At 37.4% G+C, this 25,818-nt stretch overlaps 2 long non-coding RNA genes across 2 annotated transcripts in view; one reads left to right on the plus strand and one right to left on the minus strand.

The window, feature by feature from the left end:
- Positions 1-14,203: 14,203 nt before the first annotated feature.
- Positions 14,204-25,818, plus strand: part of LOC126913292 (uncharacterized) — a 35,667-nt gene continuing 24,052 nt past the window's right edge. Inside the window, exons 1-2 of the long non-coding RNA XR_007708199.1 lie at positions 14,204-14,489; positions 20,081-20,131. This is a non-coding gene — a long non-coding RNA (uncharacterized LOC126913292). The remainder of the gene's footprint in view (positions 14,490-20,080; positions 20,132-25,818) is intronic.
- LOC118249803 (uncharacterized) lies at positions 15,876-22,849 on the minus strand. Its single transcript, XR_004779214.2, has 4 exons — positions 22,778-22,849; positions 21,903-22,008; positions 21,042-21,231; positions 15,876-17,800 (listed from the first exon to the last, which is right to left on the minus strand). It is a non-coding gene; the product is annotated as an uncharacterized LOC118249803 (long non-coding RNA).

Raw genomic sequence — 25,818 nt, forward strand, 5'->3', positions numbered from 1 at the left:
TTTTAATCTGTACTTTGCTTTACTTAGCAGCTGTGAGCTTTCTGTACTTAAGTTGCCTATTCTAGTTTTTTATTCTAACAAACTCTGGCCTTTTTAGCTTAAAAGGCTTCTGGCCTCCTTCTGTTGGGGAGTTTACAGTTGGAAAAGTTTGAGTTGGAGGCATTTCACAGTTTTCACTAGCTTGGCATCCCGCCACAGAAACTCTTTGAGCAAGTAGTTATATTCAGTTCATTCTGTTTAATAGTTATCAATTCACTTTTTGCCCTGTGAATTTGTCTAGTTTCTTTATGTACCTTGTTTTACATCAGCATCCACAACATCTCATGGTAGTGGCTTCCATACTTAAACTGTAAACTGTGTAAGTGCCCTTTCCTTATGTGAGACATACAACCTGGTCATTTAATGTCTATCCCTCTATCCCCTTCTTGACCTGTGGAAATGCTTCCCAGGTCTCTGAAGGTAAAGAATCTGTTTAGGCTCTTGTACACAAGCTGATGTGCCTTGAGAGTTCATCTCTTCTGAAATGGGTAACCTGGACAATGCATAAAGCTCAACGTACAGGGTCAGGATCAGGTGTTCTGCTAGTCTCTATTTCTTACTGTCCTGTTACATTATGATGATCATGCTGCTTTGAAACCTCATTTTTAAAAGGCAGCCAGCATAACTTCATGATCTGTTTTCTGAGTTACTGTGTCCATACAATTAGAGCTACTGGGGAGTGTGGGGGAGAGGTAGTATATGAACTTTTACATCAATTATGATGATGATAAATTTTTGCATGCTCTAACAGCGAATATTGTATGCAATTTTATTATCCAGCTACTTAAAATCACAAGTCTCTTCTACAGCTCACTTCTATATTGATCGTCTTGAGTAATATTCTGTTATGAACAAACTTTCTTACCATTATTAACGGACTTTTTTGATAATGACTATGTTGATAATGACTATGACTATTGGACTCAAAAGAGATCTTTGTGGGATTTGTGGCAGAAAAAATGTTTTATCTGTTGTGCTAACTGAACATTTATTTTCTTCCTGTCTTTAAACAGTGATTAATTCACAAGCAGATGCTTTCTTTTTTTTCTTTCACATCAAGCAACATGAATGTTGGAGCTTATCTATGGGGTTTTGAACATTACTTTTTTTTTTTTTTTTAAATTCCATTCTTTACTAAATCCTACATCAATTCCTAAGGAACCTGAAGGTTTTCTACACCATATTTTTCCCTATCTTGGAAGGATAAAGTTACCAAGTTGCTGAGGATAATAGTTTTCCCTTGTGATTAAAAGTGTCACAACTAGCCTACATCCAAATTTCTCCTATGAAAATATGCTTCAAATATTTAAGTCTGGCTTTTCTCAACCTTTTGCCTTGATTATGCGTTCAAGTGCAGAAACATTATTCCAGGCACAGTAGAGTTAGTAGGCTCAAAAGTCTTAGAACAAACACATTGTTCCAAAGTAAGTTTGTTATGAAATCACACTGTCTTCAGTGCTGACAGAGGCTATTTCATTTTTGCTGAATACTGTGCGAAGTAATGAATCCAGCTATGGAGTGGCAAAGTTACATTATACAGTCACCCAAGGGGGTTCTCCTTGTCCTTTTTGTGTGTACAGAAATGTGCAGTCTAGCAAGTAACTTGTATGTGGTTGCATATTTTATTTTCCCTCTAAACACTGTGCTGTCAAAATATATCTGTCCTGTCACATGGAGGAACCATGTATCAAGTTATAACTAAATCTCTTTGAATAAGAATATGGTGCCTTAAGTGCACTCCTTTTTTTTTTTTTTTTTTTTAAATTATCTTCACTGCATTTGCTAGTATGTGATGTTTTGCTGGCTCTGCCCACAACTTTAAGTGCAGACAGGCTCATGGCTCGCTGGATGCTTTCATAATCAGCACCAGCTGTGTTCATTTGTAAGCTGACATGCCTGCATATCTGGGCCTGATAGCTGGTGACTTTCAAGCGAAATCTAGTTGTTTTTGTAAACCGCAGATTTCTGCAGTGTTGTCAATAAGCTATGGTAAGTTTTTCCTTGTCAATAATCACAATAGATCTGTACCTTCTTCTTTTGTCTGTATTCTCCATCTAGTGTAATTAAAAAATATATTTCTAGTTTTTTAATTATGACTTCCCTTTGAAATAGCTTCTTGACTGATGCATTACTGAAGTTGCATTTTTTACTGTATGAGCATCTTTGTCCTGATGATCCCCCTAACAGTGATAACACAGAGACTGAGGAAACAAGCTGTCAACAGATCTGAAATCTTTGCCATCTGAGTGGGTTCAGCTCCCTTGCTCTATTTCTGTGATTGTAAGGAGTGAGATGCAATGAAATTACTACAATGAAATATACACAGATAAAAAAATAGGTAAGAAGGAAATACACATTTGTCCTGCTTCTTGTTTGAACCGAAATTCTGGAGGCAGTTAGCTCTAGCTCCTCATTTTTACCCTTCTGATACCCTACCAGCTGTATTTTCTCAAACAAATGAATAGTGTTTCCACCCCTCTTAAATTTTAGAAAAATTCAGAGTAATTGGAGACATTGTTTCAGAGGATTAGGCAGCCAAACTGTTTTGATTTTCAATAAGATAGAAATCCTTAGGGATACAGGGTCACCACAGTATTTGCAGACTCCTCTTTTTAGTCTTGCTTTCCCCATTCCCACTCATATATTGAGGTATATGTCAGCAACAGATAATAATGTTATCATGTTTGAGTGGCTTCCTTTGATTCTGCTCCCGTTTGTGCTTTCTCAGTCTGTCCTACTGAGGCATATTAAAATAGCAAGTATTAATAATCCTCCAGTTGCTTCCTACAAATCCTCCCTTCCCTGCCATGTCCCCAGAAGGAACAGTTTGGGGGCTAATGAGAGAGCAGCTGAGCTATACAACATGCTGGAAATGGCTTCAGAAATTTAGTGACATCCCCTCAGGAGCACAACACCAGAACACAGAAGCACGAGGATGGCTTTAGAAAGTGACTGTGAACATCTGCTGCTAAGCTAACCCAGATGCTTGGGCCCCAGTGTCAATTATCCAAGTTTATGCTATAGTCCAGGCATGTCACAGATCCCTTTTGAAAGTGGATCTTCAGTTCCTCAGTGATGTCAGAGTTTCAGTAACTTTATGATCTCAGCCTACTTGCTTTTGCCCAAATCTGGAAGAATCATTGTAGATGGATGAACGATGAAAAACACTATCTCAGCAGAGAAAGCTCCAAAATCATTGCATTGCTTCTGCTATATAAGCTCTATTTTAAAGTTGTTTTAAATCAGGGAAGCCAGGAACACTGATTTCTTATGTAATGTCTTATAGATTTCCTGGTTCTGAAAGTTTGCATAGAATATACAGCCACTTGCAGATGTATCCAATTAGAAAGTTTACCTGTAAATTATGTGCAGTTTTATAAATATTTGGTTGTTGTACCCCTCAGAATTAGGGCGGATAATAGAATTTTTGCTTCTTATTTATGAGTCTTCCTGTGAGCACTCAAATAGGAGAGATCCCTTCTAATAATGTGTTCTGAGGAAAAGAATACCAGAAAAGCCTAACTAAAAAATAAAATAATATTTCCTCTCCCCCAAAGTCCTACCACCAGGAGCAAAAAGACAGAGAAAGCAGGGTAGAATGAAAAAGATGTGAAACATGAGGGTCCTTCAGAAGGCACTCTCCAGAAATGAAAGAACACATATTTTATAACACGGTCCCCAATCACCAAAGAAAAAGCATAAAATTAAGCAATTCCCTACAGACATTCCATATGATAGCACTGCTTTAATAATTAAAACAGAAGTCTTTTTTAAAAAAGAATTTCTTGTACAACTTCCTCCTTCCTTTTGAATGCATTACCCTGACAGACCGGGAGAGCTTTACATAAAGCATTCCATGGTATATCAGTGACAGGTTTTTTTTTGTTTTTGTTTTTTTTTTTAATTTTGTAACTTCAGTTTGCTTCTTTTCCTGTTTCTCTTATAACCACCGATTTCACAAGATGATCCGACTTGATGGCCTGTAAAAGTCACAGTCTGAATAGCATGGTGTTTTCCAGAAGTACACAGCCAGGGAAAGGGAAGCCAGGTGAAAGATTCCAGGGTTTCTTTACACAACTTCTCTTTTTATAGTTATATTGGACCACTAGGCACCTTAAATGTACATTTTCTGCATGTGAGACTTTGTGCACTCAGATCCCATTCCAAATGATAGGCACAGTGCATGTAGCTCTAATATCCCATTTATAAATGTATGCATGGACTGCAGTTGAAAGGTTGGCATGGCAAGGTTCTCTGCTACAAATACATATGCTGGTCTGGAACAGCCTGGACTTCCTGAAATGCCTGTTGTCATATGTGTGGTTATGAAGCTTTTCTACAAAAGCTTTTCCACAAAATGCCCTAAGCCCACTTGTGAAGAGGTCCCACCCTGATTACCTGATGGAGAGGCTCCCACTGCCAGGTGCACCTGGGTGTAACAGGAAAGGGGAAAACCTACCAGAACTGCATCACTGAAAGCAGAAAGAGGAGCTAGCATTTGTAATAACTATGATTTTTGATTATAGTTTGGAGCCTCTGGTAAATGCAAAGACTCTGAGAAAGACCACAGGAAAAATTGTAGCTCCAAGGGTCAGAGAGGGATTGGTTAAGGGCGGGGATTTTGGTTTTAATTTTTAACCAAGTGAGCACTGATTGACAAATATCGCAGTGAAAATGTTTTCTGAGGTTGCGTGTAAGTCTTCTTGGGTGAGTTTTTGTTTGCTAGTGACATGAACAGAAGAGCTGTATCCAGTTAAATCTTCATGAAGCACAGGTGGGTAGGAATACACAAAGAATATTAGTGAACCATCTCTAATTAAGTAATCGTGACTTCACCAGAAAACAATACTTATAGGAATGTGGCAAATGTTATAATACATACAAAGGAACTAATTTTCTTAGTGTAAACAAATAAATCTTGTTAAGAATATAAACATATTTTGGTCTTTGAACTCCTACATCAGGAATGTTATTTTTCAGATGATATTTTAACACTGTGGCTTTGCTGTAGAGCAGAACAGTAATTTTGGGATAGATACTTGTTTTTGTTATTATGTGGGTGGGAAAAAAAAAAATTCCTTAATTTGAGGAGGTGAAGGAGTCACCTCCACAGCTCATTTACTTTCTTAAGATGTTATCTCTGACTAACTGGGAAGGTACCAAGTATCTTCATATGTTTTCTGTTAGGAAAAAGAAGGAGCTTTGGGAGATGATGTGGAATGCAAAGCGCAGAAAATCATGTGGCTCCCCCAGTGCACCTCTTTATATAAAGTAAAAGCCATGATCACTGGTTAAATAGATAGCCACTCAGGCCACTTGATTGGCCCTCAGTCCCAAATGGCAAGCTGGCTATGCTGAAGAAGTGAGGAATCATATCTCCTTTTAAGAGGCTGTCCAGTAAAAGGTGTTACCTGTTTTTCCTTTTTTTTTCTTTGTACTTCTTCAATTTTCTGTCTAAAGAATACAACAATGCACCTGAATTCCTTGTACTGCCTGGCTACAGTTCTTAGGATTTTTCATGTATTGGAAAAACCATAACTGGCCATAGGTTTCCAAAATCGTTTTCTGTCTTCCCACCAAGTTGTTATTGTTTTAAGTTGTTATTACTACCCCCAGTCTATCAGAGAAGTCACAATAATGAATATACAGTTTAGCAGGGATTTTTCTGAAGAGTTTTTCGTATGTGACCTTTCCTTAAACTCAACCTCTCCTCTTTTCATCCTTTCCAGAAATGAAACATGATGCAGTGAGAAAGAATCCAGCATGAAGCAGTTTGATAACATTTCCATCCAGTGTACTAGCTATTTTTAAGACCTATTATTTCATATTTCACTGCATCAACTACTTTGGTCTGCCTTAAGCACCACAACTTGGTCCTGGTTATGCCTGAAAATCACACATTGGAAATATGATCTATTCAGTAAATGGACAGACAAGGGAAGGGGAAGCCACAGGAAAATCCTCAGAACAAATCCACTTTGCTGGATTTTCTATTAAGTCTTTTCTTGGCTCACGTAGAAAATTAGACACCTAGATTTGTATTACGGAGTAATGGAATTTGAGTACAAGTCAGCAGTGTCCTTGTACGTTTACTTGTATGTTTACCCCCTGTCGTCTGAAGAAAATAAGATGCATCATGGTATGGTTGGCCCAGCCCTGCCATGTGGTCACTACAACTGTCCAAGAAGGCTGGCAAGACCTAGAGTGCCCTTTTCATTGCCTCCCTTTTTAAATAATGCCAATGCTATTCAGAAAAGCTTTTCTTGCACAGGGATTTTATAAAAAGGAAATAAACTGCTGGAGACTGTGTTTTCTACAGAATGCTGATATTTTTGAATTTAGGAGGATTGCTGTTAATATCAAATAAAATAGCATATTTCCCTTTGCTCATATGGTGTTAGGGGGTGATTTTGTAGTTCAATCGCCTTTTATTGAGAATCAGTGATTTTCAATACTTATATTTATCAAGAAGCTCTTTCTAAAGGAGTCAACATGCAAGATGTGCTACATGGAACTCACAATGTAAGTTACATTCTAAGTCATACAGTAGTTTTTCATTTATTTTTTTTTCCACACAAAATGGTCTCTTACTAATTTAGGGGTAGTAAGGGAAGTAGTAAGAGGAAATTAGGGAAGACAGTAACGTCAAGTTCTTGTCTCTTGCTGGAAAATGTCTTAAGAGGCAAGCCAGTTGTTATGCAGGTTTGGCATATTGAAGGTTTATATTGTTACACAACAGCTTCCCTTTATAAATCATTGTGATGACTAAAAAAACCCACATATCATGTTCCTGAATCCAAGGAGTAAAAGTCTACATTTGTTTTTCTTCTCTAAGCATCTTCCCAGATATGTATTCTCCAGCTGCATCATAACTTAAAATGGACCTCAGCTAATCTCTATTTTCAAACATTTAAAACTCTTGGAATTTTAATTTAGAAAACAGTAGTTAAAACATAAATAATTTTTAGATAGAAGTTGAAAAGGGATGAAAAGCAAAGGATTCAAAACAAATATATTAAAAATCCTCTATGAGGAAGCCAGAATGGTCATAGTCTACCATTGGTAAGATGGATGGCACTTTCAGTACCACACTCGTTTAGGTCAACCTTTACAGAGAGATTAAAATAAAGGAGAAAATCATAGAATCATAAAGGTTGGGAAAGACCTCCAAGACCATCTGGTCCAGAAGGCTGATTATCACAAAACAAGGGCAAATAGGGTGCTACTTTATTTCAGCCATCCTGCTCCCATTAAGACCATATCTTTTAATTTTAAGGAGAATTAAAATTGTCAACTCACATAGCCAGAACATCAGAAAGACCCTGAAAACAAAGAAAAATCAGAATCAAATACTTGGCACTTTTTGAGGTCCCTTCTACTCCCCTTCTCTAAAATGCCTTTTTTTTTTTTCCTTCTTCTTCTCTTGGGTACGACTTTTTCAGTCATCTAACTAGTCCTTTATGTCTCTGGTACAAAGGAATCCCACAGGATCAGATACAGCACTTTTAAATCGCAGACAAGTTAATTCAGCATGCAAGAATCCAGCACAGCTCTAAGGAGCTGATATGATACTGTCCTGCCAGGCTACACCACTAAGTTGCTTCTTCAGCTTTAACTTCCCAAATCATCTTGAGTATCCTATTTAGTGATATTATAATCACTGAAGTCACAAAAGCTCGCTAAGGCCAGATCCTCCTCAGTGAGAAAAGTTCTTGAGTAATTTGACTTCTTATGCAAGTGTCACTGGGGTAAGTTGGATTGCTATTCCCTTGGTTCACAGAGGTTTCTTTCCCCCCCCCCCCCCCCCCCCTTTTTTTTTTTTTTTTTTTGAGTTCAGGCATTCAGAGGTAAATGCTGTCCTTCTGGTTCTGTGAAGAGCTTTTACATTTCAGAAGTCATACCATTATAATGAGTCAAGCCAACAGACCATCTGGTCCTGTATTTGATCTCTGGTAATGGCCAGCACCAGATGCTTCAGAGGGCAGAGCAGCAGAATCCACAGTTGAATAACCAACAAGAGAAGTTTTTTCAGCTCCTGTCAGTTAGTGGTTCATTTATGCCTTATAAAGTGGGCATTTTTATTTCTCATGCTTTTTGTCATTGAATAATCTTAATCTTATTCAATGGTATTTTTTTTATCAGGTAAAGGCAATTTTCAATAAAGAATAGCTATTCTAGATGCATTAGTAGTAAGACAGGTAATCCATTATTTGTTCCAGAGGCCGTCCTGTTTCTCAGCTGCTACTTGCTATTTCACTGTAGCTCAGTGGGAATTTGTTTTTGTAGTGTTTGGAGTAGTAACTTGAACAAATCTTAACGAATACTGCAGCTGGATGTAGAAGGGATGCTGGTTGAGCAGACCCTGTTTAGATGCAGGGGTAGACATAAAATTGCATCTTAAATTCAGTAATTCAGGATTATTGAGCCAATTTAATATTTTGAAGCCCGAAAGCTCTGTAGATCTCATCTGTGTCTTAGTCACATGCTTCTACAGCCTTTGCAACAATGGAGTGCTACCTTCATTAGTACCTTTTGGCTCCATTGCAGTACAAACTATATAATAATTTCTAACTTGCAGTTTTTGCAGGGTTAAGTAGCAACAAGCACAAACTGAGTTGTTTCAGGCTGTTGCTTCCAGCAAATGTGTTTCAATGCACTGTACTAGTCACGCAGTGGGATGTTATCAGTTAGTAATGGCTTGTATATTTCAACTCACTATTTTTAGTTTTTAATCATACCACATATCCTTTCTTTTCCCTTTCATGAGAAAAAGGTGAACTTCTGTGTCTTGTGAGATCAAATTTGATGCATTGATTTTCTCAGATCTGAAAGATCATTTCAAAACTTCAGACCAGCTTATGTATCATGCACATGCGATGGATAGGCAGAGCTGATTGTCAGTGAGATTAAGTGATCAGGAACTAAAACAATGGCTAAAAACTCAAGTATCCTTTCTGAATAGCTATTGACCTCCTTCATTCACTTTATAAAATGATTTAGACTCTCAGAATTTCAGTCTGCTCATTTCTCAGATGTTTCGATCTGACTTTTCCTACTTGTGCTGTGCTTTACAATTTTTCCTTCTCATTTTGCTATTCAAAATTAGTTGCAACAGTGAAAAGGACATTTTTATTTTTTTCCTTTTTTTTTAAAGGAAGGTTATCCAAGTAGGAAAGGTTCACAAATTAGAGCTGCTGTATAGCCAGAGGAGTACTACAAAGAATTAATTAATATATAGAAGGAGCACAAAGAAGAACATGATTTCTCTCTGAGTGCACAAAACCAGCATGTTTATGACAGAATTGCTTTGCAGCTACCTCAGGGAACACAATATAAAAAATAATCTTATGTGTGAAACTAGAAATAGTGGAAAAGACTGCATGTTATTGAAAGTTAACTGCGGAGTCCTGAAGAGTAATTTTGTCAAGTGTGTAGGAAAGCTAATGAAGTGAAATAGCTGTGAAGTCTCACTGCTGCTTCATGGCAGAGACATGACTGATTTGGCTTCATATAGAACTGCATGTGTCAATAGATCAAAAATTCATGTACACCCTAGAAAATCATCATCCATTTGGACAGGCTTAATGTGCAATATGCTACATAGTATAGATGCAAATTTAGGAGGTTTGAAAGGCTTGTAACATACAAGTGTAGGTACAGATTGGTTCTTAGATAATTGAACATGCAAATGCTACCTCTCTGATAGCTGAGTTTTAAGGTGATATCAGTAAGGTAGGATCAGTTCTTTTGAACTCTGCTTGGTATGCATATTTTAGTGTCTGTGTCATCAAACAAAACTCTCCCAGATTACACAGAAATGGTATTGGAATGATTTTCCTCTTTGCTGAAGAAAGTTATCTTTGTTTTCAACTCAGTTTTATTAAAAAGTACCAGCAACTTTTACAAATCACTGCAAGTTGTGGGAGGGGGAAGAAATGAGTAAAAATCTCTTTCCAGTGCAAATATTTACTGTGGCATCAAAAGACAATTGATTCTCACTATGATTAACTGCAAGAAATCCTAACATAGCAAAAAACCAATGATAAATTGACACAGTGAAGGGAACTGAATGAATGAAAGGGATAGGTTTTCAATATAAGTGTAATCTAAAGCATGGCCTCAAGTGACCAGATGGCTCAAGGGATTAGCAATGCTATATAGTCTTTTCACCTTCCTCCTCTGTCCCCTCGCCTTCAAGCAACAGGTTCAAATATTTGAGTAAGTAACATAAGCATCCAGACAGACATAGCTTAAAGAGTCTTTATCTACAACAGGCAACATGGTAAAAGTTGTCACTATCTAGTAGCAGTATCTCTATGAGAAGAATTATATGTCAGAATTATGCATTCATTTGAGTTACTTTGAAAAGCTTCAGTTTATTTTCAGGCTCTTCTAAAATATGCCATTATGTTTATGTTCATTTTGTAAACTTTGAAACAAATACCATTCTGAAATGAAAGCAGTATCATTTGAAAACCACTACAAATCTCACATTTGCTCCAATTAGGTGGAAAGAAGTAGATGTAAAATATAAATCTGTGCGCATGCATAGGGAATCTTAATTTTCAACACACGGAATGTTGTCAGAGCTGTTTTCCTGAAAATTGCTCCTGCGCATTCTATTTTCTTAGGGGAACACACAGAGAAAAGTATCATCATGAGGGTTAGTAAGTGAAAACCCTTTAGGAAATCTTAGCAGACTACAAACTACTTAAGACAACTTTTTAAGTCATCACACAAGGATGTGAGCTAGAAGGTGCTGAGTTTTCTTTTCCCCTGTATTTGTAGTACTTGTTTAGTAGATAGATAGAAGACTTTGATATTCATCTTGAGGGCTATAGGCTTTCTCTCTTTTCAAGAGCATGAAAAGCAATAATCAGAGCTATTCATGCTCTACATTTAAATTATTAATAAAGATTATAGTAAAAAAGAGAGAGAAAAAAGAGGGGAAAAAAAGGTAAGGCAAAAATCCACTGAAGTCTGTGCATAAATTTAATTCACGTTAGCGTACCATCTATTTTTGTGTGGTGCTTCTCTTATTCCAAAAAATACATCTGCAGCTTGCATTTTCAGCACTTGAATGTTCAGGCAAACTCTTAATGTTATATCAAAATTTCTTTTGTAAATGTTGACCTTTCAAGGCAATATATTGGCCCCAGCGAAGTCACTGTCAAAACTTCTTGGGACTTAACAGAGAGGAGGTTACCCTCAAGGATGTTATTGTGGTAAGGCTGTACTGCTCCCAGTGAGCTCCTATATTCAGAGTGGGTTCATGTTGCCTGTGATTTCACACTGGTTTTTGTCTGACCTAGTACATGCTGAACATTGTATCTCAGATAGCAGTACTTATGCACCAGTTACACAGTGATATTTGTGTACAATGGTACGTGTGAAGGACAAAGTTTGGCATGTTAATCTATATTTACCATCGTAAGTCACAAACTACCCTTGTTTGGTTTACAGCTTGGTGCTATTCACCTTCCCCTTTTCTTGCTTCCAAAGATTTCAGTGATGTGACTGCAGATTCTGGAGCAAATGTTGAGTTAGAATGGGTATAGCTTGGCGAATCTGTCCAACCCTAGAGCACATTGAAATTCTCTCCTTACTTAGCCACAGCATGCATCCTGTAGAGTCAAGGAGCTTCTCTTGCACCTTATATAAACACGAAGACCAAAAAATGAGGTCTATCTGTCCTTTGTCCATTTATATTTAGGCCATACTATTTATATTAAAAAGGGAGGAAAGGGGAATGCTTGACTTGAACAACAGTCCCTGGTTCTTCCAGGACCTTTCAATAAATCCTTGCTTTGTGCATAAAGAAATCATTAGATTAAATAGCTTCATGGAAGAGAAGTTCAAAACAATGTGACAGCCATCGCTGAGCAAGCTCAATACTGAATAGGCAAATTTTTGCTCAGATCCTCTTACTGGCAGAGTCTTAGTATATTCATGATAACTAATGAAGGTAGAAGAATAATGTCAGAAAAACACACAACTTAGTGTGAGCTGATCTTGAATACAATTTGCCACCTGGAAGTAGGGAGTTGCAGACTGAATTGTATTGTCAACAAAGCCTGCACAGCAAGTGACCAAGTTATACACAAGTTCGCTGTAAGTCACCTGAGAATAAGAGTTCATATCTGAGTAATCTATTAGAGTCTCTTTTGTCAGGCTGTTAAGATTCTCCCTCAATCTCATTTTCTCTAATTTAATACTTCAGAAGTAGTGGACTATCTTTATTGTTTTTTCTTTATCAACTTCTTTTTGCAATCTCCCTTGGAACATGTAGGATTTTTCTGTATTATACAGAAAATATACAATATATTTTGATACCAGTATGCCTATGTGGTTTTCAGCACACTTGCAGATTTAGCAATTTATGGCATGGTAACTGTGGTGGCTTTGGCAGATGTATGACCTTGCATTTCTTATTCAGATAAAATTTCTATAAGTTCATTGAATGTAGTTAATCAATAGACACAAATCGTGTTGATGCTGAATTCATGAAACTTACTTTAAGTTTATATCCTGTTCCACACCCCCCCCCCCCCCAAAAACAAAACACAAAACAAACAAAAAACCCGTTGCACAGTGGTGCACAGAGTTTTCAGCCATAGGCTTTTAGCTTCTGGATTTCTACTTCCCCTGGTTAACATGGGCTTCCTTTGGCTTTTTGAAGGTCACTCACCATTTTCTGTTCAGTTAAAATTTTCATTCAAGTGAGGACATGGGGTTAGTCTATTGATCTCTAGCCATTTTGAAATTCCTTGAATATGTTGGTTTCTTTGAAGTATCTGCCATGCAAAGTGATGCTCAGTTTGAAAGTTGCAGAGCTGGTATCTGAATTCATTGAATTTTATTGTAGTCACTATTTCTACCTAAACCAGTTTATGAAGTGCAGAACATAAAGCAATGGACTCCAAACATAGTTGTACATATGGCAAAAAAATGCTTTTTCGTTGATAAAAATCTATTCCTACTCTGAGTACTGTCGTTGTATCAAAAATATTTGAACCATAATATTATTTCTACAGAAAAAAATCCTTAAAACTAAATGTAACCAAGAGTAAGTGCAAAATTCAACCCCATGAGTTTGGTGCCAAAATCCTATCTATTAGACTTATTTTGAAACTGGGTAGTTTGGGACAATTTTACAGTTGTTCTCAGATTACAATAAAATTCAAACCGGACTGTAGAAATGTGCAAATGTTATTGTTAGTCTGTCTGTCAGCTTTGGTCTCATAAAATAAATTTGAAACTGCAGATTTTCAGAAGAAAAGCGTTCAGCCAGCCAGCCATTCAAGACCATGGGAGATAAAATAGAGGTGGGAGGACCAGCCTTTTTAGAGGTGGGCACAGGCCATGTAAACAGATGTGGCCGCAGTGAATGGGCAAGCCTTGAATAGTGGCATTGTTCCTCGGCTTCCCCGCGCTCTGAGCAGGGACCCTGCACAAGTCACACTTGCAGATGAGAGCTTAAAGTCTGCCTGTTACAATTTGGAGGGAAAAAAAAAGAAAAAGAAAGCCCCCCCCCCCCCCCCAATCTGACTGCATTTAAGTCTATCGAATATCATGAACATTAGCTCCCCAGAGCCATTTCAGAGGCATTCCTAAGCAGCGTTTACAATAGCTTTTTTTTCAATCTGTTGCATAGTTCATTTAAAAAAGATGCCATCAAAGCCACTTCAAGAGGAACTTTTAGTCTTTGTAATTAATTTTGTAGTTTATTTTTGAAACTAGCTCATTTTCCATTGTCTGTGACTCATGATGGGCCTATAAATAGTAGCTCTAATACATACACGCATACTTAATGTTGTTCAATGGCTGTACATTAAGTGCATTCCACGAAGGAAGACTGGTGAGATACTGTAAACGTATTTTATGTAATTACATATGCCCTGCATTCAGTAAAAGCTTCCAGGCTGATTGTAGGGAGATGATTCAACTGTGTTGATACAATTTCAGCTTGAAACTTTCATGCCACTGCTGAGTTACTATACACATGTTCATTGATTTATTTCATAGGGAACTGTTATTGTTGAGTACTTGTAAAGGTCACATATACCAGCATTTGGAAGCTTGCCCAGGTTCCTTTAAATAACCCCAGGGACACAAAGTTTTGTGATTTCTGAGGCCTTTCTGGGGAAGAGGCAGCATTAGTAATGCAGCTCTAGTTTAAAGGTTTAACCAGCATTTCAGTAACAGTTCAGTAAGAAAATTATTCATAAATACATACTGTTGCATTCTGGTGCTCAAGAGTGGCGACTTTTCCTTTCCTCTAGTAATGAAAAAAGTTTGTAAGAAACGTACTTCGGTCTTTCATTTTGTTAACTGTGTGTGTAAAGATTGTGACTCTATTTTGTAGAATTTTCTGCGGACTGAAGCTTGCCAAACATCTCCAAGACAGAAAAAGAGGAAGCAAAACAGGAGGAAGAAGGAATGCATGAGTTGTAAGTGCCAGTTTCCATTTCTCTCATATTCAAAAATTAAGTGTAGTTCTGTAACAGCTAAGTGAGCACATGTGATATTAGGTCTAGCTAATTTTCCAACCTCAAAGTCCTTTGTCTGTATCAACAGCAGCTTGAGTAAGTTGAGAAAGTAAAATAAACCCAACAGTAAATAGTAGGCTTTAAAGTGTTCTTCAGAGTTGCCTTGAAAGTTTGCAGTTCTGCTGCAAACATGCACACAAAGGCAATGTACAGGGGTGTGCTCAATGTCCTTTATTTTTGGGATAGCGCTTGTTTGTTTGCTCTAGAGCACACTATTAAAGCCTGTTTCATTTTTTCTTTTAATAGTATAATTCTATCTCAAAAAGAGTGATAGGGAGTAAATAAGGTGGCCTAATTTAATTTCTTGTTCTGCCACACACTCTGACTTTGTGTCTCATGTCATTAATGGATCTAATAGGATTTTGGCGTGAAACCAAGGAGGGGGAGGGTGGAGGGGATGAGCTGCAGAGAGAACTGCTGCCTTTCTTAACTCGAAAGCGATGTCAGGCCTATCAGCCTTCTCTTTAGTCCTCCCTGACAGAGCTGGAGGCATTTCTCTATACATGAATGTGTCTCATGCATTCATGAGGCTTTTTGACACCACAGCCTCTTTTGTTAAGAGCTAGATCACTGCTCTGCCCTTCTCCCAGCTGCCATATGGTGCCGTGGAAAGAGGCTTTCAAAGAGGGAGTGGGACTGAGGGACTGAGGCAGAGAGAAGAAAGAAATCGAACTGCGGCAGATGAAATTGATTTATTTTCAGAGCAAAGGGGGCAAGTGACTGCAACTGGTGGAGAGGGGGATGTCTCTGAATATAAAACCATCTTCAGAGCAGGCAACTGGGCTGTTCACATGACAGCCGTGCTGTGCTTCTTCTCCAGACACAGTCCTTGAAAATAAGCATATGCATTTTTGTTATCTTAGTAATGCTATCTGAGAATGACTTACAGCCCTGATGCCTCAGCACTGGATCTCAGCAACTTCATTTCGGTTTGCAATTTTAACTTTTTTTTTTTTTTTTTTGAGAACAAAATCTCTCTGCTGTACCATGTGTGCGTAACTGTCAAGCCATTAGTCTGACAACATTAGAAGTTTCCAAAAAATAGCTGTGCCCAGCATGGCATTTAGAGAAGTATTTTTTAATGGAAAGTGTCAGATGTTAAATTCTTCTCTTTTAAATGCAGGCAAATCCACTAACATCAATTGAGTTTATTTAGATTTGCAAGGCATTACCTTGTTTTACTAAGGTAATTAAAAAAAAAGAACATTAAAACCAAGTCAGGTTTGCTTCTTATTTATTTATTGCTTGTACTTCATTTTGCTTCAAAAGGAAACCTGCTTGACATCTGCCTGCAGTCAGGTTTACTTCCACATTTGGTGATTTTTTATGGAGATTGTTTGAATTTTGTGGCAAATTGAACTTTAATCTTGATGTCAATATGGATCTGCAAAAATATGTATTTAACTGCGTTTAGGAAAACTTCTGATAAAACTGATTGAAATTATAATTCTTATTCCCAGAAAAAATGTTAAATCAGTGTAACTATTTTCATACCTATAGAGGACTGAACTAAAATATGCAAAATACACAGAAAGGGGTCAACAGTATTATGTAGGTTTTTTTTGAATGTTTTGTTTTAAATTAATTCGGTGTCAGTTTTTGTCCCCTGAGCTTCTTCAAGAGTCTCATGGGAATTTAGTTCAAGAGATATGCAAGAGGACCAGGAAGATCAAAGATATGAACCATTTCCGCAGGATGAGAGGATAAATAGAAGACACAATGAGAGCGTTATGAGATAATTTTGAAAAACTGTGATTGGAATGATAGCTAGGGAATCATTATTCACTGTTTCTCAGTGAAAGAACTGGAAGACACCCAATACCAATTTAAAATTGAAGTTTTGAAATGAATGAAGGAAAGTCCCTATTTCACACTATGCATAATTAAATTGAAACTTTTGTTGTTGCAGGGCGTTCTGAAGGCCAAAAGTATAAATTGATTTAAAAAACAGATTGAAATATTTATTTGAAGATGCATAAAGTAGATATTAGACATAGTGCTCTGGATGCAATCCAGATCAAGATCAAGAAGTCCCAGAAATGGCACATTTTTGGAAGCTGAGACAATAAACCAGAAGAAGCAATTAGCCTCTAATTTTGTTGTTTCTTTTTGCCCCTTCTGCTGACCAATGTCAAAAGCACAAATGAATGCTAAATTAACTTTTTATCTGACCAAGTATAATTATTCTTTTATTCTTATAAAATATTTATCACTTCCAGTAAGCTGGGCTCTCTTCTTACTCCATTTATCCTGTCAGACACCATTCATGTGCTTTCTTCCATAGTTCACTTTTGAGTGTTAACTAGAGGGAAGATGTTAAAGCATTTGGGAGATTTACCAGACAGGGTAGACCAGTTCAAAGGGGAAAACTCTGGTCTACACTTCCCAAGAGACACTGTGGGAAGCTCACATGGCTACTGAAAGAGTTTGAACTGGCTCAAAACAAGATACTATTCTGAAAAATCAACTGCTTGGCTTGGGTTTGAGACAAGGTGCGTTACTATAGACAGATTAGTTTTAAATCAAAAAATTACACTCTTTGTTACAGAATAAACTATTACACAGAGATTGAATTTTCCATTTCCCAAAGCGTGCTGGGCAGTTTATTGATCATTGCAAATTGCTTTCTCTAAGAACTCAAAATAGTAACCAGGGTTACTAATCATCTAAAGATGGTTTTAACCCCCACCTCCGAAACAGTATTCCATATGTTTGGTTTGTTTCAACCTGAAGGTGGATCTTCCCTGACAAGGTTTAGGACCATATGGTAGAACTGACAGATGATGAAAGCAGTCGACAGGAGAATAGGAGGCATAGCCCCTGGATAAACTAAAAGCAGCAGAGAGAATACGAGAGAAAAGCCAAATGACTGTGAAGGACAAGGGCTGTCACTCCTCACTCCGTAAAGAATAACCCAGAAGAGCTGCTGTCCCCACAGATGTGTTGCTGTGCTCTCATCTAATATTGGCATTTTTGGAGCTCCTGAGGCCCCCCTGTGTTTTCCATTTGTCCCTTTCACACATACGCAGCACATGTTGTAGATGGTCTAACCGCAGTGTAGTTTCTTGCATGAAGGACTGACAAAAAAATGAGGATCGCTAAAGTTTTGGTGATTGCTGTTGGTAGGATCTTGCTGTGTTAGCAGTGTCTAGTAAGCTCAGTCCCAGCTGTCTGTCCTCTCATCCGTCCCTCTGTCTTTGAGTGTAGTCAGCCTGCAGCAGCACAAGAAAGGAAGGTCACTTTTAAAAATGTCCCACACTGCACAGCAGACTTGTTAGGACAGACCACATAAGCCCACTGAAACTGTGCAATATTTTGTGCAGTGAAACAGGATTGTCTTTTCACCCTATTCACTGATCAGAGTAGATGGAGAAATGCCAGTCTGAATTCCTTTGGCTTAGATTCAGCAATGCCTTTGAGTAAGAGTCAGTAAAGCTTGTTTTAAGTTAATGATTGTGCTACATGCAGTCCTCATGGAGAACATGTGCAAGGGATCATGTTCCCCTTTTATGCGTATGTCAGCCCTTGAGAAAAGTAGAATGAGATGAATAAAACCACTTCATCGAGATTATTTCTGAGAATTTTCCCCTGAGTCATCCAAGTTTCATATCTTTCAGAATTTAAATGATCTATGTAGTTGTTTTGCCTTCTGCAAATACATACGCAAATAAATGAAAGGAAAGAAAATAATATTTTTGTGAGTTGTTGGTGGTCACAAAAAAGCTATTGTGTTGCTTGTTTGTTGTTGCATTTTTTCTCCTTGTTTGTCCACTCTAGGAGTGATTCATATTGTCAAGTGAAAAGACACTGCAATTACTAATCCCCTTAAAAATGCTGCTGCTTTTTGCAAAGAGAAGAGCAGCATCTGGGCTAAATTCTGACCTCACGTTGCAAATCACTGTTAGTCACGAACATATTTATTCAGTATTCTCCTTCACTACCTATCCTTACAGTAAGAAGAGAAAGGCAAGTTTACACAAAAGAACAAATAACTATTTTTTTTCTTTTCCTTTTTTTCTTTTTTTTTTCTTCCTTTTTTTTCCCTTTCTTCTTATTTGTATTTTTATTATTTGATCTTAAGAAAGGAAGAAGTGCTCAACTGGGCAGACCAGTGGCCCATCTATCTCAGAACTGTTTTTTCTAAGTGTCTATGTGCTTCCAGCAGTCCAGTCCCCTCATCTCCCTGACATCCAGAACTGTGGTCCTAGCTGTTTTAGGACTGGGCAGGAATGCACTCCCTTTTAGTCCACTTGTTGACCTGCTGACTGTGAGTTTGTCTAACCCTTTACCTGCTGATCCCTCCGGAAGGGAAACTGAAAGAATACATTATCATCTATTTAAATCAATACTTTACAATGTAAAGGAAATTATTGGATAAAACACTTCATGTAAACAATTTAAAAATCATAGAATTTGACCAAGTAGCTCTTGATTTACACGCAAGATGCAAACTGACTGTGGCATAGTTTGTGATATTCAGACTGACAGATTTAAAATGTATTTAAAATATATAAGCTATATGTATGAGTTTAATCCTCTCAAGAATGCCAGGTATGATCAAACAAACATAAAATTAAGTACTTATGAAATTAACTGAAGAGAGTCAAAGTACTTAGCACCTTGCTATATTCTAAGTTAACTGTTTATGCAGTATCATATGACCAAAAACTGAGTCACAAGTGAAGTAAAATGTTTTTAACAGGGTGAAGCAAATGATCTAATAATCTGAAAAGAGTCAGTTTCAGCATAGATCAGCATGAAAAAAATTGTAATTATTTTTGACAAATTTCTTTGTTTCTGATAATTACTGTCTTGACATTGTATTTAGGCTTCCTGGTAAAATTTCCTTATTCTTAACAGCAGAGTGGGAGCTAGATATCAAGTTCTTCAAAGATGGGTTAAACATGTTAACGCAACAAACAAACAAACACATTTTAGCAGCCCCACAGTGTTTCTGTTATGACTTGCTTTTGTGAATCCCTATTACAAACCTATGAAAAAGGTATTGCATGTGGTTAGTTTGGCCATGTTTTTCAAAAAGGGGGCTGCAGGATTGAAGATCGCTTGTTTCAGGTACTGCAGCTATCGAGACTCCCTGAGGCCATGGGCTCTGAACTAATGTTTGTCACTGCATAATGTTGTGGAATCCATTTTAATTTTCATTGAATACAGAGTCTTGGAAAATCATTTGACAGGACATTAGGCAAGAGCTGATCTTATATATCAGTTCATGATTCTGATAGCACGGAAGTGCCAAAATGCATTGTTTTTCAGTTGCTGTTATTCATATATGGTTTTGACAAAGAAGGCATTATTGTATCAGATTCATTCAAGTATCATCTTTAGGTGTCTCATCACTTTATGAAAATTGTCCTATCAATAACTGTAATTACAGTAGGTTTTCATATGGGATATCTGTAGAAAATATGCATATTTGGTATTTAAATTTACAACCTGTGGTAATCGTTATGCTTTTTTTTTTTTTTTCTCAGGGAAAATAACTGACAGCCCTCATTGTACCCTGACTGTCCTGTGTGCTCCAGGTAGTTCCTTGCCATAGTTTGACTACTGGAACTGTTCTTGTGTTGTGCCTGGTGTAAGGGTGGGTGGTGTTTTTTTTTTTTTTTTGAGGGTTTATTCAGCAGCCCATAGGAAAGGGCTGCTCTGAAGGGACTAGTTGTTTACTACTTAATTAGAGAAACCTTTCAAAGCTGTTAGTAATGATACTGAAAACTTCTATTTAGAGAAACATAGGTGAGGAAGTTGTAAGTTTTATATTACATAGAATATTTTATGGAGCACTTAATGTAGCACCTATTACTATGCATTCTCCTCTTCATTTTATGAGCATTAAATCAGCAAGACTGCAGCAAATAGCTCACAGCCTAACTAAACTGATGCAGAAAAATTCAGGGAGAGCAATATGCCAGAAGTTGACACTAGCTAATCATATGGTTATCATGGAAACATTCTTTTAATTTCATACCCTGTATTTCCCATAGCAAAATGTAGTCAACTTACAGTTATACAGCAAAAAGTGTTTGAACAGTTCTGTTGAGAAAGTACTGCTTGTAAGAGGTGAGTACAACTCTGCTCCCCAATTAAATCAAATCGTTGTAGTTTTAAATATAATTAATAAGTATTAGTAATGAAAATAGATCAATAGAATGCAAACTGAGTGCTTAATACAATTTTAGGGACTCTTTCAGCCCGTATAGGAAAGAAAACATTTTTATGCAAATATTACTGAGTTTGCTGTTACCAGAACCCAGTAATGTAGGTTATAACTGTTATTGAAGCAGAAGAAATCATTAGAAGTCATTGTGCTTGAAAATGGTTTAACACTCAGGGAATAAATTATTCTTAAAAGTAAACAAAGGTTTATTTTTAAGACACAATATAGTACTGACACTGAGATAGGACAGTTCTTGACAATTACTTAAATCTTCATACCATATGAAAAAAAGCTGAAGGATATAGATCCTGCATCTCTTCTGCACAAAATTTCCTAAGTATTAAAGTCTTGACTGCTGCTCTTTGTGGAGATTAGTCTTCAGCAATCCAGGTAATTTCAAAAGCCTGATACCTCCTTCGATCTCTGTTTAAAGTTTGCTCTTGTTTATGTTATCTCTCTCATATCCACCTGCAATTGCAAACACCATCTTCCTATATTTCATATTCATTTGGGTTTAAATTGTAGGAGCAGGAAATGGGAACATAGAAGAGGCCAAGAGTTTATATTTTCACTCGTATCTTTACATCTTTTCAAGAGATTGAATAGTGGTGAACCCACAACAAATGGATCACAAAACATATGCCATATATGTACATGCATGTATATACACTATTTCTACAGTGGGCAACTTTAGAAGGTGTAAATGCAATTAATGTTTTAGAAGCTCTATCTGCCATTAAAATATCAATGAAGTCACAATGGCCAAGATTTCCCCAGATTGTTGTTAGGTGTCCAAATCCTAACTTAGAAATGCAGGAAGTTAGTTTTTAAGAGCTCAGAAGACTTACTGAGTTTTAGTGATTTCAGTATGATACAAACATTCATGGATATTTTACATTTTTGGAGATAGCAGAACCCCAAGAAAAGCTGTGCATTTTGTATCCTATAAAGGAAGGAAATTTGGAGCTGTTCTTCCCAGCCAATATTCTTTACTAGAAACTTTGAGGTTCTCAACACCATTTGCTGAAAAATCACATCTTCTACTTAAGTTTACTCACTTAAGTTACCAATTTTTTTCTATGTACGGACTTCCAAAAGTAGTGCACTTTTACAGTCAATTAAAAAAAAAAAGTGCATACCTTGCATGTGGAAGTATCCAGTGCTTTTACCCACAGAATTCTTCATGGGAACCAGTACAGGTTTTGTCCATGGCCTTACACATACTGGGATATACAGGATCACAAACTGTGCAGGTTGGGAAGAAAAAAAGCCTGAGTTGCTTCTCCTGCTTTTAATGCACAGTAAATGTTAAAGTGTTATATAATTACTTTGAGTCTAGTTTCATTAATTATTTTGCTCTCTGCATCACATATGGGTGATTTCTCATAGGTTAGAAGTATACTTTGCTCAGCAGCCAAAGGTTTACTCCTAAGCGTTCTTAACTTTCTGACACATAATTTCTGCTAAATTCTGAAGGAAAAACAAACAAACAGCAGTAATAAATAATAATAATAAACTGCATACAGGTTTAACCTTAAATACAAGTCTTCTCAATTTATCCCCAAGTTAAGCACAGGTCACTGGCATACGTTTCTGCACTCTTGACAGATGCAGTAGGTGATCCCTTAAACAAACACAAGCCTAAGCAGAAGCAATATTTGCACAGATAGCTATCAAGTCAAACAAAATAAGCCCCCTTTTCATTACTGAACGCAGTGCAAGATGCACATCCAACCTCTGAACAGAAACACATTTTTCAGTCCTAGAACATATTGAAGGATGCCTGTAGCCAAATAAAGTTGAAAAGCTGTGTGTAATGAGAAGCAGGATATTACCCTGTTCCTCACTGTTATGGGGTTGCATGCCTTCTAATGTTAAAGCTGGATCATATAGCTCTGTAGTAATGCAATAAGTAAACATTGAATCACCCCTCTTCCTGTCCCTGCTTCTTCCTCCCCGACCCTCGGAGGAACTATGGAAAGATAGAAAGAGAGGGGGAAAAAAGACAGCTTACATTTGCTACAATTTAGCTTCTGGCAAGGGACATTATAAAGAATTCATTTCCTGGCACATAATTTACATGTCCAGTCCTCCCTCCCACTCCTTTTTTTTTTTTTTTTCTCCCACCCCACCCCCATATCCTTCCCCGAGCTGCCTTCTCTGCAGTGTTCCCGCAGCTTCCTGCCTCATGTTTGCTTTCTATTTTCATATCCATGGGAAAGGAATCTGCTCTAGCGTGGGGCTGCTATCCTGCCTGTGCCAGCTGGGGCTGCCACCTTTAGCTTGGGCCACAGGTATGTGGACTTCATTAAATGGCGGTGAAGCATTGAGCAAATGATAGTCATTACATTTTAGCAGTGTCAGCTGCAGAATTTTTCTCCTCGCTTTGAGGTTTTTGCTTTCTGCTAGTGACTTACAGACAAAATAAAATAATTTTCAATTTTAAATATTTAATCTCAATCCTGTTTTAGGGTTTTATTTTGGGGAAAAGACAGTTGTGTCCTTCTTGCTCATTAAAGGGCTCTCTGTTGTGTATCTTTGATGCTGCTTTGGGCAGCTCTGCTACTTTGATCCTCTTAGAAATAGGCTCATTACAACATCCACCTCACAGAGTAACACTTCAAAGAGCTTTGCGAAGGACAAAGAGGAGAATTTAGAAACGGAGCCAAGTGGCTCTCAAGTATCTTGACTAAATTAACTTTGTACTAAGAGTTACTGGCCCAGTTGCAGTTCTGAAGGGAGGAAGCACAGAAGTAACTCTGTGTGCTTCTTTCATGCATCTTATATTAAATTAATAAACACACTCAAAATTATAGAACTCACTGCTGTAACTTTTGGTAAACTAAGCAGACACTACAGTTTTCATATCAAACTTTACAGTTACTTTGGTGTTTTTGAAAAAGTGAATTGACATCACTACTTGATTTACGTTGTCAATCTGATAGAGACAACATTATTTGGCCAGTGAGAATGACAAAGAAAATAAGCACTTCTCAAAAACATTATCTCTAGAAATACCAGTAACCAAATTTGCTTTGAGATGTCCAGATCTACCATATCTGTAATGATGTAATTATTGGTCAAATCTAATTTCATTATTTCTGACATGTTTGAGTTAGGGCTTCAGTTAAGAATATAATACATTAATTATATTACATGCTTTCAGCACAAATCACAGTACTAGGTGCTGTACAAATGGAAGCTACTTATGTGGCTTTGTCCCAAAGAAATTACACTGTCAGTTAGAGAGCTCAGCTGATACCATGAGTTGGCACTCAAGGTAGTCATACTGTCTAACAGGAGTGGGCAAAGCAATCTAGCCCCTGTGCGTGACTGTGAGCTTAGACCCTCAGCTCATATTGCCACAATCCCCGCCATGGGAAGGGCTTTTCCTTTTGAAATAATGGATTACCATAGTTTAAGTAGTAATGATTATTAAAATAAACCCTTTGCATATCAAAGGTAGTTGGCATTCATTACCCTAATCACAGGAACCTAGTATTACAATTCAAGTTGTAACTACTACTGTGAAAGTATAGTGAGCATGGAATAAAGAGAGATAAACACCAGGAAACCTACACCTCTTAGGTGCCAGGATGGAGGGCACAGGTGAATTGTTCATTAGTCCTAGACCACACTCATGATGTGATTTATGATTCCACAAGAAATGTCATAGTCTCTTGCCCACATATGCTTCTACTGCATCTTCCTGGCAATCCTTAAAATGTTCTTACATGTCTCTTTTCCTCTCATTTCATCCTGTGGAGAAGTATCAGTGAATTTAATTAGTTACGATTTTACTGGGCAACAAAAAGATAGTATAAACTTTTGCTAATATACATTTCTTTCTAAAATACTAGCTGTTAGGAGTGTAAGAGTGCAGGCACCTGCAGTATAACCTAGTTATGTTTCTGTATACATGCAGTTTATGTCCCTGCCTTTTGGGTGAATGAGAAAATCTTGACTCGTCAGTCTTGTTTTGGACATTGATTACTGTCGTGTCTGGAAAATAAGGCATCCATACAGAGTCGAGTCTTCAAACAGCGTAAATGTCTATAGTATGCTGGGATCAAGTCTTTCCTTCACAAGAATCAGTTTTCCTGTTTCTAGTGAGCTTGATCTCTGAAGGAATTCCCCAGAGCAAAGACTAGGCTATAAAGCAATTTCCTAAAATGTTCCCACTTTTTATTCTGTCACTGGCCTGAGAGGTTATAGGCACTGACAACAAGGCTCAACAGCAATATTTTCTCCACCAGTATATCACTGACAGAGCCAAACAGGCCAAGCAGTGACAAATAGAGCCCTTTCAAAACTGTAGTTATTCCTCACTATTTCATTCAGATTCCTACTGGCATAGGCATGCTGTCAAATTTGTGATTTCAATACACCAGGGCACTAGCACAGTGGTCATTATGACCTTCTGTTAAGCAGAAAGGTGTTCCTTCCTTTGACTGTGCTAGTAAAGATAGAAAGCTTAAGGTATTATTCTATTCTTGAACTGCCCTTGTTATTTCTGTCTCTAAACCTATGGTTTATCTTTTTGCAAGAAACTCAGAAGTGTTTGAACAGCATCCAAGCACTTGCTGAGAGCTTACCTTGAGGAAATAAACTTTGGTAACTAAACTCCTGGAAAAAGCTCTTTTAGGGCAGCTGGAGGTTTACTGCCCTGATGGGCTACACACTGTCTTGAGGGCTATTTCTTTGAATTTAGCAGTGTCTCTAAATTTCTCACCATTTTTAACATAGCTGACCTTTAGATAGGGAAATACTGGGTATGATTCACATGTCGGCTCTTCATGGTTCTTCCCGCAAAAGGAGACCCTAATCTACATTTCAGTTTCTTTTTGATATCTGTTCCAGGTATAGCTTCTTAGAGTAATAGACTGAATTTTGCAACGCTATTAGCATACCCAAAGGAACGTTAATGCCCAGTAGGTGAGGAAAACCAACTTTTGCTGATCACCTTGGTCTGCTTATAATGTTCAAAAGCTACTGGTCATGTCCAAGCAAAATTTGTTGTTTGATATTTGTTGGTAATATTAGTACTTGCATTTC

The sequence above is a fragment of the Cygnus atratus genome, chromosome 4 (assembly GCF_013377495.2).
Source record: "Cygnus atratus isolate AKBS03 ecotype Queensland, Australia chromosome 4, CAtr_DNAZoo_HiC_assembly, whole genome shotgun sequence".
In the NCBI taxonomy this organism is placed as follows: Eukaryota; Metazoa; Chordata; class Aves; order Anseriformes; family Anatidae; genus Cygnus; species Cygnus atratus.